Below are 17749 nucleotides of genomic sequence, written 5' to 3'. Positions count from 1 at the left end.
CGTCACCCCAAGAACCATATAGCCACCTATGCTGGCAGCCAGGAGAGGAGTCCCCAGCCCCTCCCCCACGCCTGACCCCTGTCCCCAGCACAGGAGCCCAAGCAGAACAGGAGTCGGGAGTCAGAGAACAGGCTCCTCACAGTGTCAGCGGGGCCTGGGCTGAAAGCTGAGTGCATGTGAACTCCAAAGAAAACATGAATCACTCACCGTTTATCAGTTCAAAGCAGGCCTGCAATTACCAGGGGCTGGGCTCTCCCCTCCTCCGGGATAATTATACACGTCTTAATGCAATTACGGGCCCTACTTTTTATATTAAACAGGAGAAACCCGGCTGAAGAAGCCACCAGTCAAACTCCAGACTGGCCCTGGGCCCATTTCCACCCCCCCACCCCCGCCCCTCCCCAACAGGGGCTGCTAGCAAGGGACTGGCCAGGGTGGATGGGACTGCCAGCTGGGAAAGGGGGATCCCAAGTCCAGGGCTAGGTCCCTCACATCCACCATCTCACAAGGGCCAGTGAGGACATTTAGGTCACTTCCCTTATCTTAGAGTTAGGGAGTCCAGGGTTTGGACAGACCCAAGGTCACCTGGCAAGACAAGATGAAATCCCATGCTCCCACAGAAACCTAGATGGCCAGCTGACCTGCTGGGGCTTATGTCCCACAGACCTCTGGTCTGCCCAGAAAAAAACGCATTCATTCCAAAGCCGGGTCTGAGTACTGGGGAGGACTGTGCTGGGCTGGGGGAGGGGAGCACTGACAGATGCCGGGAGGGCATCTGGGAGGGGAGCAGAACTGGCCACCCTGGTCTGGGGAGGCTCCTCCAGGGGGCCTCTCCACCTGTTCTAAGAGAACAAGGCACACTGAGAGCTGGTGGGAGGAGGCATCTTGGGTGGCAGAGCAGCAAAGAGTCCAGGCCAGGGACTGGAACCTGCTGGACCATGCAGAGGGGACAGTGAGAATGACTGCAGCTTCCAGGCAGGGGCAGTGGGCTGTGCCGGGGGCCCAGTCTGAACCACCCTGGGAAGGGAGAAGCTGGACTGGTGTTGGGTGTGCCAACTGGGGGTTAGCCAGGGAGACAGAGGTCAGGACAGAGGCAGATGGGAATACAGCACAGTGGGCTCCACTCGTGGACAGGATGGGCTTGGCCGCCTAGCAGAGCACGGAGAGAGCAACATCCCCTTTCCCTCTCCAGGGCCCGGCAGCCACCACCACTCCTTCTTACCCTGAGAAACAAAGGCCTTCACAGCCCTCTTCACAGAGGGAGAGCCTAATCTCCATGCCCTCCCACTCTGGATCATTCTGGGACTTGGGCAGGTTGGGGCATGGGGGGATGGGGAAGATACTGCCTTGCCGTCCTGCCCAGAGGTACCCCATTAGCAACCAAAGCAGAGAGCTGTACTGTCACCCACCTTCCCCCAACAGAGGCCCTGGGAGGCTGTCCCAAGCTGTCCTGCTCTCCCACCAGACAAGTCCTATGGGATCAGGATGTGGAAGCACTGGAGTCCTGCTTACAAAAAGTGCCCACCACTCAGACCTTCTCTTGGGGTGCCCTGCCCTCCTGGCCAGCTGCTACTGACACAGGGACCTTCCTGGGGGATCAGAACACGCAGGCAACAACCTGGGGGCACAGGAGCCCAGCAAAAGGGCTGCCCGCTTCATCCACAGCATCTCATTTGTCCCCCACCCCCAAACACACACCTCAGCCACACAGAGGCTTGCCAGACCTCTGCCTCTGCTGAAACGCCCTTCCTGGGCCTCCTGGTGCCACCCTCCCAGGCTCATGTGCAGCCTAGCTCTGAAGGGGAATCACTGGTTTTCTCATCTGCCTCCGGCGTGGGACTAGGTGCTTCTCGAGGACTGGGCAGAGTCTCGGCTGCCTAGTGCAGCACCTGATCTCTCCGGCACACCCCAAACCAGCAGGGAGCCGAGGAGACCTAGGGCTTGCTCCCCAAGGGCCAGAAGAGCAAAGACTGAGCCCCACCCCCCTCCCCCCAGACCCAGAGAACCGCCTGGGCATGGAAAAAGGTGGAGCAGAGTAAGCCGCTGAAGCCCCGGCATGGGGGACAGAGGCCCGGTCCACATCCCCTCCAACACACACACCCCTTTCTTTCAAGGGGCGTGGCCCCAGCACCCCACAGATGAGTCAGGGGCAGTTCTCAGCTATAAGCAGCCACTGGCGCCCCTATCACCCCCCTTTCTCGGACTGCACCTGGGATCTCACAGCAGGCACGGGCCTCCCTTGGAGCCCCGCTCCCCCTTCCCCAAGGCAGCCCCGAATCAGCCCCGCCGCCCCCAGCTACGCGGCGTACCAGGCCCGGGACTGTCCAGGAAGCAATCGGAAGCCTCCGAGGAAAGCGAGCTGACCCTGGAGAGGCCCTGGAAGGGGGAGGCTGAAGAGGCCCGAGCGAGCGGGGCGGCTGCCCGGGCGGCACCCGCACCGCCCCCTCCCAGCCCGAGTGAGCGGCCCTGCGGGCCAGGGGCGGACACAGCGCCCGTCTCCCGGCACCTCGGGCCAGAGGGGGCGGGGGCGGGCGTCGGTCCCGAAGAAGCGGCTCCAACTTCCACCCCAGCGCCCTGAGGGCCAACAGAGGATGGAGCCCCGCAAGACCTCCTCCGGCTCCCGAGGCCCTGCCCAAGCGGCCGCGCAGCCCGGCCCGGGCCTGCCCAGCCCGGCCCGGCCCTGCTAGCGGCCGTAGGTCGGAGTGCGCGGTCCAGCCCCGGGTTCGGCCTGGGCACCCGCAGGGCCCTCCCGCCGGGGCCGCCGCAAACTTTCTCTCCTGCCTTTGAGGAGGGGGCAGCGCCGGCCCCCGCCCCCGCCGCGCCGCCGGGAGCACTGCCCGGCGGAGCTCGGCGGGCCGGGGCGGGCCGGGGCGGGCCGGGCGGGCAGGGAGAGGCCGGCGGCGCGGGGCCTGGGGCCGCGGTCCGATCCCGGCCGGGCGGGGACAGGACGAGCTCAGCGCCGGCGCCACGGCCGCGCCCGGACACACGCGGGCGCCGGGCCGGAGCCGCAGGGACACGCGGACCCGCGGACACGCGCGCCGCAGTCCTCCGCGCACACCCCCTGCTCGCGCGGCCGCACGCCCCGCGCCCCGGCCGGAGGCCGCTCTGCTCCGGCCCGAGGGCGCCCCCCACCCCGGCGCGCCCCCCGCCCGGGACCCCCACCCGACCCCATTCCGCGCCGCGGGGAAAGTTGCGCGCCTACTCACGGGCTGCCCCGGGGCGCGCCCCGCCGCCGGCCATCGCCGCGCCCCGCCGCCCGCGCCGCCGCCGCCGCCGCCCGCCCCGCCGCGGGGCCGCCGAAGCCGCGCAGGCCGCCCAGGCCGAGGCCGCCGCCGCGCCCGGGCTCCGCTGCGTGGCCGCGCCGCCGCTGCCCAGCATGAATGGGGCGCCGAGCGCCGCGCGGCTGCGGACCGGCCTCGCTCTCGCCGCCCGCGGAGCGCCGCGCCGCGCGCATGCGCTGCCCGAGGCCGGGGGGGCGGGGCCTGCGGGGGCGGGGCCGGCGCACGGGGGCGGGGCCGCAGGCAGCCTCCAGAGGGCGCTCTTCCCCGCGCCGCGCGCCCGCCGGGGCCCACCTTGCGCCTTCAAAGGGCGATACAGTCGTCCGCCTTAACGGCTTGGCTCCGGGTCCGCGGCGGAGCGTCCCCCGAGCCCCAAGTGCCCGGCCCGTTCTGAGCCCGCGTGCCCAGGGATGGGCCCGGCCTCTGTGTGCCAGGCCTAGGACTATAGCCTCCATTCACACAAGGGTAAACTGAGGCCCGCGTAGGGAACGCGCCTTGCCCCGGGACCTGCAGGGCCGTGGGTCCCGACCCTCGGCCTTCCGCAACCACAACTGTTGGGTGGGATGGGCACCCTCGCGGGTGAGCGGAACGGCGTCCCCTGCTGACGGGGCCTCAGGACCGCCCGGCTCGGGGGACGTTCAGTCGGAGGTCCTGAGGTGGGGGCGTGGCGGGACGCGAACCCGCGGTTCCCGGGACGCGGCCGGGAGGGCAGGGCTGTGCGGGGGCCGGGGCTGGCCCGGCGGCGAGCGGGCGATCGCCCGGGACGGAGCTCGCACAGCGCTGGCTGGCGGCGCGTTCCGAGAGCCCCCAAAGGCGGGGGCCCGGGAAAGGCTGCCCCGCGCCCGGCACCAGGCCGAGAGGAGGCGCGGTGGCAGGAGCGCCGAGTGGCGGAACCCAGGACCGGGAAGCCTGGCGCGGGGAGGGCGAGGGGCTGGGGGATCCGGCCCGACAGCAGGAGAGCCACCGGAGGGGCCTTTGCTGTGTGTGAACCGTGCGTCATCCCTAGACTAGAGGACACCTCCTCGCTCCACTCGGTCGAGAAAGAGAACGCGGCAAGGAGCTGAAACCTGGCCGAGGGGCCCTCCCAGCTCGACCCTCTCCTCCCTCCCTCTGCCACACAGCCCCTATCCTTGCTCCTGAGTTAATCTTTTCTTCCTTTTCCCTTGGGTTCGACCCTTTATGCGCGTGTCCCAGACGGCGTGCTGCTTTGCTGTGCTCGTCTTGGGACAGTTTGGAAAACTGGTCTTCCCGCTATGAGGGCCCAGGCCAGCCGTGTTGCTGATAGGCACTTGGTTCGCTCTGCTTCGTGGCGCCTCCCCCTCCTGCTGATGGACACGGGCCCTCGTTTGTGGGTCACTGTGCCTCAAGCTGTGATGGACATCCTGTGCGGGCTCTCGGTGGCACACTAACACCCCAGGGTGGATTGAGGGTCACCCAGTAGGTGTATTTTTAGTTTGGTAGATACCAGAAAAACAATTTTCCCGAGGGATGGCCCCAGGGTGCACTCCCAGGCGTAGTGTGGGTGTGTCCCAGCAGCCCCCATCCTCACCCACACTTGCTACTGTCGCTGTTGAGATTTGCATACCTGGTGATACGCACTGATTTTTCACGGTGGCTTTAATTTACGTCCCCCTAAACAAGGGCGAGCATCTGTTTCAAAAGTCCTATTCACTGTTGTATTTAGCACACACTAATTTAGTGGTGACTCAACACAGGGCTCTGTTGCATTTTACAGACGGGTCAACTGAGGTGGGGGAGGCGAAGTGTCCTGCCCAGGTGCCCTAGGGTATGGGTGGGTAATCCTAGCAAACAAGACCCAAGCATCTTCCTTCCTCGTGGACTTCTGAGGCACGCACACACGGGTGCAGCTCCTGGCAAGACTAGTTAACACACAGCAAGTCCTGTCTGCTCTCAGAGCCTCACTTTCTTCATGCACCAAATGGCTATAGGAGGCCCCCACTGTCCCCCCCCCCCCCCCCAACACACACACACACAGAGCTGCAGTGAGGAGGCATGAGTGTGAATGTCGTAGTGGTCCTGAGAAAATGTCCATCCCGGCTCTGTGTTGCCTCTGTCTGCTGGCTTCAGGATTGTCCCCACCTCTCTGCCTGCTCTTTTGCCAGCCTGTCCTTCCTAGGGCCACTGAGGCAGGCATTGTTCGAGGTCCTTCTCATTCTGCTGCATCATCCCAAGAGCCATGGCTGCTCCTTTGGGGAGCAGCCCCCCATCTCCAACTGTTTTCAGGGAAGCAAGCTCAAGAGGGCCACTGGACTCTGGGTGGCATCCAATGTGGCACCACCCCCCCCCCCATCCCACAGTTGCCCAAGTAGGAACCCCAGTGTTTTCCTGGCTACTTCGTCCTTCTCCCATGTCCCCTGCATCCTGCAGCCCAGTGGATCCTCTCTAAAATGCTATTCTGGGTCACACCATTTCCCTCCATCCCCACTCCACCCCGTGTTCCTGCTCATGTCACCTTTCTGTCTACTCCCTAAACAGTGGCAACAAGATCTGATCAATATGGAAATCTGAGTATGTAATGCTCGTAAATCATGCCGGACTGACAATTCCAAGTGGACCCTAGGCCCCAGAGCGATGAAAGTGATGGAAAAAACAAAAAACAAAACAAAACAAAACAAAAAAACAAAACCCACAACACTTTCAGAAAACAATAGAGCAAAGTATCTTTATGACCGTGGGCTAGAGAAGGAGTTCTTCGACAAGATGGCAAAATAAATAAAGAAAAAGAGAAAGAAAGAAAGAAAGAAAGAAAGAAAGAAAGAAAGAAAGAAAGAAAGAGAAAGGAGGAAAGAAAGAAAAGAAAACTATGAATCAATTTGACTACCTTAAAATTCGTTATTTTGGGGACACCTGGGTGGCTCAGTTGGTTGAGCGACTGACTCTTGACTTCAGCTTAGGTCATGACCTCATGGTTCACGGAATCAAGCCCCACATTGGGCTCCGGGCTGTGTGTGGAGTCTGCTTGGGATTCTCTCTCTGCCCTCCTCCTGTGTGTGTGCACGTGCTCACTCTCTCTTTCTCTCTCTCAAAGTAAATAAATAAAATTGGTTACTTTTGTTCATTCAAAGTTACAAGAGAGGAAAAGGCAAGGCAAGCCGGGATTTAGGAAACGATATTTTCAACACACACATACACTTGCCAAAAGCTGTGGATCCAGGATACAGAAGGAACTTCCGAGAGTCAATAAAGCAAAAGGCAACAATCCAGCAGGAGCACAGGGAGAGGACCCCAGCAGGCGGTTTGCTGGAGAGGAAATGGCAAGTCATTGTTGATGCGATGAGCCCAGTGCAGTGGGTTCTGCGCTCTGGGGCTCCCATCTGACCCAGGGGCACCCCTGTCTAAGCATTGCTCTGAGCTGAGGCCCGGACCCCCGGTGCAGAAGGAGAGGAGGGGACGCAGAACTGGGATCTGCAGCCGGGTCCGTGGCCGCTGCTCTGCATCCCACATCACACGGGGTGGGGGAAATGAGTCAGCAGGGCTGCCGGAGCCCTTCCTCTTTGGGCTTCCTCTGTGGGTTTTGCATCTGTTTGCCAGTGCAGTTCAAGAGGGCATGGGAGTTGCTGGATGGTGGGGAACAATTTGTAGGAATGCGTTTCTGATCAGGGGGGTGTCTGGTCAGGAGCCTCTTTCAATACCTTCCAATGTTTCCCGCCACCTGGAAGCAAGCAGCTCCAGGGGCCATTTATGCATTTTGGCAACTCAGAGCTTTGTGCAAAGTAGGTTTAAGGGTGCTTTCTGCCCTACCCGAGACAGGCCCCCACTGCTGATGGGCGAAGAGGAGTCTCAGGGGGAGCACACTGATGTAGAGCCACTGATCCCCAGTCCTGAGTCACCCTGACTCCTGCCTGTCCCTCCCCCTTACATCAGAAACCAAGTATTTCTAGCCCATTCATTCCTTACCTCCCCTACTCCTGCCGCGGGCATATGGGGACCCTCCTTGATCATCAGCTCCTATCCGGCCCCTCCCCACTTGGCTCTCCATGATGTGACCCAGAGGGATCTGGGGGAGGGGAAAAGGTAGGAACCCTTCCCTGCTCAGAACCTGCAGGGGGTTTCCTCCCACACACAGGACACCTCCACCCTCACCCCATGGTCGGTGCAGATGCACACACGCACACACACGGTGGGAGCAGACACAGAACAGATGCTCCCTGGAGGTTCCTTGACAGCTGGAGGGCAGCTTGGGCTGGCCCTGAGCGTGCAGCACTGTGACTAGTCTTGACGCGCGGGTGGGTATCGTCAGGCTTGGCCCGCTGGCAGCTGCTGTGGGCTCGGGGTGAGTAGTGGTTGCTGTTGTATTTATTCTGGGAAGCCGACACTGGCCACTGGGTAGAGAGGGGATTGGGGGCCCGGCGTGGACATGGGGAGATCTGTCAAGGGGCTAGACACAAGATGATGCCAACGGAGGGGTGAGCACAGAGGCATCTTCACACTATTCGTCTTTGGTCCCCCCGGGCAAGGGAGGGGTTCAGCCCAGGAGCAGGCACTCTGAAGAGAAGGCTGCCAGGACCCAACCGCGACCTCCCGGGGCATGCCAGCCCACTCTCCTCCTGCCCTGCCTTTCCTAGTTAGGCCGTGGGTAGCAGGTGACAGGGACTCAATGGGTTCCAAGGCATACGTATTGGCTGGGGTGAGCATCAGGTGAGCACGTATGGATCTTAGTCACAGCATGGCCATTGGGCCGCGGAGCTCTCTTCCCACGTGTGGGCTCTGCTGGCCAGCGGCTTGGCTGACACCCACACAGGCCTTCTGAGTGGTGGCCTCAGCAGCTCCAGGCGCTTCCTTCCCAACAGGTCCAAGAAAACTTCCCAAATCCAGCCTCAGTGACATGAGCTGCGTCATGCGGCCCCCTTGACCCAGTCACTGTGGCCTTGAGGTAGAAGGTGCAATTGGCAGGCTGGTATCGGGACCCCTCTAGAGCTGGGGATGGCATTGGGAAATCGAGGTGCAATTATCAAAATAAGCAGGTCAGGGTTCAGGGAAGGCATTCAGGACCCTAACTGCTTCTCTCTGTGTGCCCCGCAGTTTTGCCACGCTGACATTTTTGCTCCAAAGACCTCTTGATGCCTCGGGCCGTTCCCTATGCTGTGCCCCTGACCAAGAGTGCCCCAACCTCCACCTTTCATCTTTCATGGCCCAAGCTCCCACCACCCCCCTCCTCCAGGAAACCCCCTCCCCATCCTTGAGCCCTCCTCAGGCTTCCTGTCCCTCTGTGACAGCTGTGACCAGGTGGGGCTCAGGTCTGTCACCAGCCCTCCCTCCCCACTTTGGGGATGCAACCAGGTCACTGTCAACACTGCATTGCACAGAAGACACAGTTGCAGACCCCCCCCCCCCCTCCACCGCCACACACACACCACTTCATAGACATGTCCCAAGAGCATGGGAAGGGTTCAGCATCGCCTCATTCTGGGCTCAGAGGATCTTGAGGGCTGAGTAGGTGATGAGTGTAAACAGTGAGCAGGCTGAGTCTGGGAGCTGGTGGGGGGCTGAAGTGGGTGGTGAGCTGGAGGGCACCCTGCTCTGTAGAAAGTATGCCCACAGTAATGGGCAAGTATTAAGTGAACTACACCCACCAGTAAGAAGAGCCTGGCCAGCAGGACTTCAACTTGCAATCTCTGACTAGGTCCGCATCCCACAGCACAAACCACCCCCAGGAGGCCCAGAGCGGGTGCTTGACCCCTGGGGCTCATGGCCAAGTGGCTGATGATGTCCTAAGCATGAGGTTCTCTCTGGAAAAGCCATTCCCACCATCCTCTCTGTAGGGCCCAGAGGCCCTTGCACCCCACAGCCCTAAGAATCAGGCCCTCAAGGATCGGGGAAGCAGCCCAGGTTTTCTTGTTGCATTAAAAAACAATGAGACCTGCCCCCAACCACACACACCCAACAGTAACAGTAACAGGGCAGTGCCCCCTTTGCCTACCTGTGTGGGGCCCTCAGAGTAGGCCAGCTGTGAAACCCAGGATTGGGATACGACCCAGGGTCTCAGCACACAGTGCCCCGTATGTGCAGGACCCAATCCAAAGTCACCCATCATAGCAAGGACCAGGGAGCTCCCCCCGGCTTGCTTGAGCATACAGTCAATAGATGCCAACACCAAAGTGACAGTGGAGATCAGATTTATCTGACAAGGACTGAAATTAAAGTCATAAAGAACCAAATTGATATTTTTTAATTTTTTTGAAAAAATACAATTGGACTCCAAGGGATAATGGATGGCTCCACAGCAGAACAAGGAGGGAAGAGGAAAGACTCAGTGAACTTGAAGACAGAACAACAGAAATTACCCCGTTCAAACAACAGAGAGGGAATAGACTGGGGTGGGGGATCAGAGCCTGGGGAACGTGTGCAATATCACAAAAGATCTCACATTTGTGCCATTAAAGTCCCAGAAGGAGAGGAGACAGGAGGTGGAGTGGGGAGACTGAAAAAAATAGTTAAAGAGATCACGGCTGAAAATCTCTCTCAAATTTGGCAGAAGGCATAAACCTACAGATTCAAGGAGCTGAACCAACCCCAAATGGTATAAACCCAAAGAAACCTGTGCCAAGACCCATCATCAGCCACCTTCCAAGAACTGAAGACAAGGATCCTTGAGAGCAGCAACAGAGAAACATGATGCCTTAGTGTTGGGGCGAAACTGTGTGAATATGGAGTATTTCTCATCAGAAACCACGGAGGCTGGAAGGAAGCGGAGGGACGTTTTTAAGGGCCGAAAGGAAAGAACAGCCATCCATGAATTCTATAGGAATGAGACGCCAAGACATTCCCAGATGAAGGAAAAGCGTGGGAATGTGGCACCAGCAGACCCAACCTGAAAGCATGGCCAAAGGAAGCTCTCTGAACAGAAGGAAAATGCTAAAAGGGGTTTTCTTGGGGCATCAGGCAGGAAGAGAGGACATTGTCCTTCTCTGCTGTAGCTTCTGAAATTCTGCTAGACAGTTGAAGCAAAAATTAACCAGTGTCTCCTGACTCAGAGTAGTTAGAGGGAACATCTCAGTAAATACATTATAAAAGACTGAGGGGAAAGGGATGGAAAGAGAGGAGAGATTTCTACACGTCGCTCAAACTGGTAAAAACCAGGAGGCTGTGGTAAGTACATAGATCGAATGTAATCCTTAGAGCAACCACTGCAAATCTATGTAAACACATACACTCAAAAACACTATAGATAAACCAAAATGGAATTCTAAAATGTGTTCAAGTAACCCACAGGAAGGAAGAAAAAAGAAAGCAGGGGGGAAAAAAAAAAGGAACCCTCGAAATGAAAGTGGCAGACTTAAGCCGTAACAGAAAATGCATATAATACAATTCCACTTAAGCAACACTTTGAGATGACAAAATTATAGAAATGGAGAACTGGTCAGAGTTTGGTGAGGTGAGGGCTGGGGAGAGGAGCTCTGACTGGGAGGGGGAAAGTAGGAGGGGATCTTTGTGGCACAAGAAAGTTCTGTATCTTGGTCGCAGCCTTGGTTCCCCGGGAAGAGGGACACAGAACTGGACACACACATCGTATCAATGGGCCCGCTTTCGATATTGTCCTATAGTCACAGAAGACGCAACCCTGAAACAAGCTAGGAGAGGGTACATGGGACCTCTCTGTACTATCTGTCCAACTTCCTGCGAAGCTATCATTATTATAGATCATAATTATTTCAAAAGAAAACTAAAAAAAGAACACAACATCTCTTGGTTGCTGCTTTCCACCACCCCCTCCCCCCCCCCCCCCCACCTCCCGGGCCCAGCTCTGCTGCTGGCACTATCTCGTAGAGCAGAGCCCGTGCCCTGTGGCCTCCTTGGCCCCTGTGCCCGGGGCAGGTTGGACCAGGCAGGGGCCCCAAGCCACACGGCAGGGCCCCACACAGAGCTCGCCCTGGACATGGCCCACAGCACAGGCCACCGTGGGAATGCTGCCCTGCCAACCCCTCTCCTGACCTTCTCTCCTCATTCTCCAGGCCCCAGAGCTCATGTTGCCTCTTCGGAGAAATTCCCGATTCTTCATGTAAAATGCACCCCAGTCACAACCCCTCGGTGAGGTTCATTAGAGCACCGATTCCCCTGCCATTTTCTAAGCTGCTTGTTTTCCATTCCCCCGGAATGGAAGCCCCGTGAAGACTGGAGCCTCATCCCGTGTATAATGAGTACACAAGGCAGGCATTCTGTCAGGGTTTGTGGGATGTATTCACTACCTGTTGCTGCGTAGCAAATCACCCTAAAATCGAATGGCTTAAAACAGCCACCGTTTGGTTTCTCTTTCGTGGTTTACTATGGGGAATTTAGAGGGTGTGGTGGGGAGAGCTGGTCTCTGCCCCACAGTGTCTGAGGGCCTCTGCTGGGGAGACATCCCCTCCCAGCCCCTGGATCCCAGCCTTGTCTCCAGAAAGCTCTATCAGAACCTCCCGGCCACACCCAGCCCCACGCACACCTCTGTGGCTGCATACTGTCTGCCCCGTGGATGTGGTCAGGGTCATAGCAGGGAATGGAGATGTAACTGGAAAGGGAGTTGGAATTCAGGGGGCGGAGTTTGAGCTAACCCTCTGAGATACCCCTCTTGGGAAAACCCTCCCCTCAGGGAGGTGGGGGGGGGGGGAATGGCCCCTTCACAGCTGGGGGGCTCCATCCAAAAGAGTGCAAGCTTTGGAGGCAAACAGAGAGGCCCGGCCCCCTCCCCATGCCAGGGCTCTGTTCCCATCACATGTCTACCCCCTCAGTGCCTTTTGTGGGTCTGGGGGGCAAATGGCAGCGGCTCCCAGGGCCACTGTGAGGACCAGAGAAAACATACAGGCATCCCCAGGGAGAGAGCTCTCCCTGAGACACCTTGTTCAATCCTTAACACCACTAGGCAGGGAGGGGCTGTGTCTGCCCCTTTTTTGCAGATGAGGAAACTGAGGCACAGGAAAGTGATGTACCCCAGGGGAAAGGCTGAGCCTGCTGCAGTCACTGCTTTTGACCCCTGCACACTAGGCCTCTGCAGCAGCCCTGGCCACACAGCTCGCCCCCTCCAACCTCTCTCTTCCTGTCACTCTATGCTTTGTCATAGGGAATCTCTGTGATTTCCCTAGCTTACCATGAGCTTTGCACATGATGCTTATTCCTTCTGTCCCCATGAGGTCACCCTGCTGAGCCTACCCGGCTAGCCCCAGCACAGGCTCCTCCCCTTCTGGGAAGGCCACCTTGAAGCAACCACCACCCACTGGCCTGGGCTTGTCGGCCCCGAACGTCAGCACTGGACATCACCAGACATAAGCAATGGATAGAATCAGACTTGACAAAAATCTAGCTTTGCTTCATCCAAAGGGACGTTCACTGACTTGTTTCTCTGAAAGGTCCATGAAGGTCTAGCTTCAGGCATGGCTGCATCCAGGGGCCCAGCATCATCAGGCATCTGTTTCTTGTCTCTGCCCTCCTCTGTGTGCATTCTCAGGTATGCTCTCCCAACCTGTTGGCCAAGATGGCCCAGCAGCTTCCTGGACCTACTGGGGTCACATGACCGGCCCCTCACTCATCACTACACACTGCAAGCAGGGGAGGGAGGGGGTGGGGTGGGGGTTGGATGGGGGCAACGTGCAGCAGCTGTTAATGCCTCCAGCAGCCTTTACCTTCTACAAGGTCTGGCCTCTTTGCCTTTTTTTTTTTTTTAATAATTAAAAAGTATTATTTCATTAAACATTGAAAATCCGAGAAGTGCACAGAAGGATACATGATGAAAGTCAGTCTCCTTCTTGAGGGCCCCAGCTGCCGGCTCTGGGAGAAAAACTGTTACCAGTTTCCCTGCGTCCTGGCAGAGAATGTCTTACACTGTTACCAGCGAATGGAAACACCCGTGGATATTCTTGCCACCCTGTTTTCTCAAGAGATACAAACTACACACCCTGCTCTGAACCGTCTTTGTTTTTCTTTTTTTTTTCTTCTGTCCTCTTACTAACAGATTTTTGGAATTTATTCCTCAAGGGCTATCTGGAGATACCTTCCTCTCCCTCCTGAACTTCATATAAATGGAATCATCCAGTACTGAGGCACGCACATCCTGGGGTACCCCGCAAGGAGTCACTCTTCTGTATATTCTTTCCCCTTAAGTACGTGACCTGCTTCTGATGGATAGGGTCCAGCAAAGGTGAAGGGCTCTCTCTTTTGTGATCCCATTGGGTCGCATATGTGACTCCCTTGCTGGCTTTGATAAGTGAGACCTCTGTTGACAGAGGGCCTGTGACCGTCACATGCTAGGGGACGGCCGGTGGCCTCCAGCCTCCAGCCACAAGGGAATGAGTTCTGCCAACGGCCAGGTGAGCTTGCAAGGAGCCCAGCCTGAGCACACCTTGATGGCAGCCTCAGGAGACCCCCTCCCCCTCACCAAGCAGGGAGCAGCTCAGCTCTGCCAGGGCTCCTGCCCCAGGAGTGAGGTAGTATCTGCAGCCAGCTGCAAGCTGCTGGGTTGGTGGCAATTTGCTCGGAAGCTAAAACCAGGGTCCACTCCTCTCTGCCCAGCTCCTCACTCCATGACACGTCTGTGAAATTCATCCCCGTCCTTACAGGGAGCTCTGGTTTGTTCTTTTCAATTGGGGGCCAGTATCTCGTTGCACGAGTAAACTACAACCGGCCCGTTCTACTGCCCGTGGACATTTGGACCGTTTTAACTCGGCTGCTATGAAATAAAGCCATCTGAACATTCCTCCATGTACCATTTAGACCACATACATATTCATTCTCCTGCATACCGACCCAGGAGTAAACTTGCTGCATCACAGTGTAGGTGGATGTTTAACTTTATGAGAAACTGCCACACCATTTTCCAAAGTGGTTTAAATACTTTACACGCCTGGCAGCAGTGCGTGTGGGTCCCAGCGGTTGCTTGTGCTCACCAACACCTGGTATTGTCTGTCCTCGTAACTTCAACCACGAGACGGGTGTGCAGAGGCGTTTCTTTGTGGTTTTGCCTTGCATTTCCCTGATGAGTCATCGGGATGGGGGACAGTTTTTCCTGTGTGTATTGGCCTCTCCTGAGAGATTCCTGATACTACTCTGTCGGCTCTGGAGCAATTTGTTATCTGCCCATAAACCCTAAGCTGGAACCGGAGGGAAAGAGGTTCTCTCTTTACAAGGCAAGACTCACTGGGGCAAATCGTGAAGCCCAGGAAGGAAGGCGACATGGAGGAGAATAGTAAGAGGTGGAAGGAGACAGACCAGTCCCAGTCACTAGGTTTAAGCTCTCGGATCCAGCCATGCATGAAGCTTCCTTCTACACTTTCTCAATCATACGGATCAACATACTCTTCTTGTTTAAGCCCGTTTGAGCTAGGGTTCTGTCACTTGTGTGAAAGGGGTCCTAACTGAGACACCCTGGTCTGGATTCCAGCCTGCCCAGCCCGCAGCTCCCAGGGACACCAACATTCTTGAGGCCCCACCAAGCTTGGAACGGAAGTGGGGAGGAGTGGGGGTGGGGCTCTGAATTCCAGGTGCTCCCCTGGCCCTCCCTGCTGTGGTCTGCACCCCACTTCATTATTGAGTGTGTTTTGAGCCTGAATAACCATGTAATTGGTTTATCTGTTCCATAGTCGAATTTCAGCAAATATGTTTTTCATAATTAGGTGATGTTTATTTAATGGGAATAACCAGCCCATTAAATTTAATGAGGCAGGTTATCAGGTATGGACTGGAAGTGTTTTTCCTTAAGAGCAGCCTGGAGGTGGCCGTTCCTGGGCTGGGGAGATGCAGGCAGGTGCCCTGTCTGGGTGCGGGAAGCCCCAGGGAGTGGGGACACAGGTGCGTCCTGTCCTCACAGGAAACAGGAACGCACCCGCTCCCAGGACTCCCAACCCGCCTACCTTTTCTCCATTGCATAACATGCAATCATTGATTTTATTTTCTCTGTCCCCCCATCACCCACAGATCTCTAAGCTCTTGGGGGACAGGGTTTCAAACCCCTCCCCCTCACTGCTGCGTCTCCTGCGTCCAGAATGCCAAATGCACACAGTAGGCATTCAATGCTAACACTGGCTGTGCGAAGTATAAATAACTAAGGGAGACTCCTGCCGCTGTGATCCCCCACGGGCTCCCGGGGGTGTCCGTCCCAGCACACTGTGGGCCCTGCCCTGCCCCACTCCAGAATTCTCCTTTTTGGCAGGCTTCGACCCCCATCCCTGCCCCTGCTTGGCAGGCAAGGAAAGCACTTTATTCAAGGAGAACCGGGCTTCGCCAAGGGGTCAACCACTGGGCCTGAAAGCCCACGGGAAGAGACAGCCGTGCGCCGCCCTGACCGGAGGGCCCAGGCTGTGGGGGGCCACACCGCCACATGCATTCGGGAAAGCTTCGAGCCTGGGGACTACTGAAAGAAAATGTTCAGGTCAGTTTGGAACAACAGAAAACAAAGTCGATTATTAATAAACAAAACAATACATATCCATGATCCTGATCCCCCCCAGAAAATAGCACTAACATTTCGGTGTATAACCCTTCTGGCCTTTTCTTTTTGTGAGTGTGTGTATGTTTTTTATATGTGTATAGATGGTATTTTTTTCATCCCCAAATGTGTTCATACTGCTCCGTGCTGATGGCTATACTCCACACCCCCACTATCACCAGCTACAGAGCTATCTTATGGATATACCACCTTTTACTTAATGCACATACCCCCTGTTATTGGACATCTAGGTGGTTTCCAGGATTTTGCCATTGCTATAAACACTACAGTAAACAAAGTCATCGCTTCACCTGGCCAACTCTGGTTCAGCCCTCTCACTATGACTTAAGCTTCACCTCCTCAGAGAAGCCCTCCCTGACCCCACAGCCCGAGCACCCTGGGCCCCAAGCTCCCGGGCCTCTCCCTAGAGGCCTCAGCACAAGTGACCTCCAATGTCATTTGTGATTATGACACAACTCCTACCGGACTCTATACACGACACAATTCCTGCTAACTCCTCCTGCTAGACGATAAGCCCAGGGGGGCATGGGCCAGGTACTGCGTAGGATACAATAATGTTATTGGCTCCTTGGGTTTCCCTAGAAGCTGTTCTGGGGTAGAGGTGAGGTTGCAGGACATTTATGCCGGAGTGTCCTTGGGGTCAGCACTAGTGGGTAAGGGGAGGAGGCAGAGGCCAGGCCCAGCTCTGGAGTCAGAACACTCTTCCAGGTTGCTCTAACTTGGGGCATGGGAGCTGGGCCTCTACACCCCACCCCATCAAGCAGCAATCGGATGTGAGTCCTGGCCTGCTGGGGTGTGACTTTGGTGAGGCAGCTCCCCAGCAAAGGCACTTCCCAGAGGGAGAGGCCTCAGGGGCGAGGGCTAGCTGCCGACAGTTGGCCCTAAAGGGGATGTGGGTGGTGGGTCCTCTGCCTTCACATTTATAGAGCACCAAGCATGGGACACCTGTCACCCCAATCCCTGCAGGGGGTGGAATCTATGACCGTCTCCCTTTTACAGATGAGGAAACAGGGCTAGCGGCTTAGGAGCTGCTGCTCCCGGGCTTGGGGCGGGTGCTGGGGCTGTCTGGCTCCCCATTACACTGCAGACTAGGAGCTCCAGAGACGGTGCAAAGGGCAGGACGAACACCCCGGGACACAGTGCCTGCTTACGTGCTGGTTTCCTGGCAACTCATCCTGGGAGCCTTTGATGTGTGCACGCTCCCAGTCGTCAGGAAAGACTGCAGATTTGGCTAGTTCCCTTTCTGTCCTGTCGCTCTTGCCTCACCTGTCTTGCCTGGGTCAGGTGCACGCACATCTGGGGTTTCTGTCTTCCTACATGCTGCCCCTGTTCGCGTTTGAACTGTCCACCTCTGCTGCTCAGACACTCCGTGTCCGGAGGTCTACCTTGCCTGACAGTAACATAACCACTCCTGCCTCCTCAGAGTTTGCTGGTCCATCAGTCTCGATGCTTCTATTTTCAACCAGCCTGTGCCCTTATTATTAAGGTGAGGTCTTTTGTAAACAACACATGGGTGGATTGTGTATGGTGTGTGTGTGTGTGTGTGTGTGTGTGTGTGTGTGTGTATGTGTGTGGTGGGAGGGGGTGTTGTTTTTGGGTGTATGTGTGTGCGTGTGGGTTTACACACTTAAAAACGTGTCCCCCTGAGAGGTCATGTGATTCGCCTCCTCCCGCAGTGGCCTCAGGGTGGGCCCTCTCTCCATCTGCTGTGACACTCTGCCCTTCCCATGTCCAGTGCACGTTGGACTCTTCCTCCATGCCCTGCTCTCACCCCCAGATCAGCCACCTAGAATGACTTGGGAGGTCTGCAGCCATACCTGTATCCACTCACGGGTGGATAAGGTGTTGGCACGCAGCCGAGGCAGGCAGGTGTGTGAACCAGCACCTCACAAGAGATCCTGCCCCAGGGCTCATGGCAACCTTGGCGGTGACACCAGCTCAGACCCTGCCTTGGCATTGCTGGGCCTCTCCAGGTCAGTAATGACGTTGGCAGGAAGGAACTCTAGCCGTTTCTTTTGCCAGGGTCCACACTCCC

At 57.1% G+C, this 17749-nt stretch overlaps 1 protein-coding gene across 1 annotated transcript in view; it reads right to left on the bottom strand.

The window, feature by feature from the left end:
• Nucleotides 1-3400, bottom strand: part of PLXNA1 (plexin A1) — a 49378-nt gene extending 45978 nt beyond the window's left edge. Inside the window, exon 1 of the mRNA XM_058725769.1 lies at nt 3207-3400. The gene's annotated coding sequence lies outside the window, so the exon portion shown is untranslated. The remainder of the gene's footprint in view (nt 1-3206) is intronic.
• Between the last annotated feature and the right edge of the window lie 14349 nt (nt 3401-17749).

Source organism: Neofelis nebulosa, chromosome 4 (assembly GCF_028018385.1).
Source record: "Neofelis nebulosa isolate mNeoNeb1 chromosome 4, mNeoNeb1.pri, whole genome shotgun sequence".
In the NCBI taxonomy this organism is placed as follows: Eukaryota; Metazoa; Chordata; class Mammalia; order Carnivora; family Felidae; genus Neofelis; species Neofelis nebulosa.
Note: the sequence above shows the minus strand (reverse complement) of the source record. Positions and strands in the feature narration are given on the sequence as shown.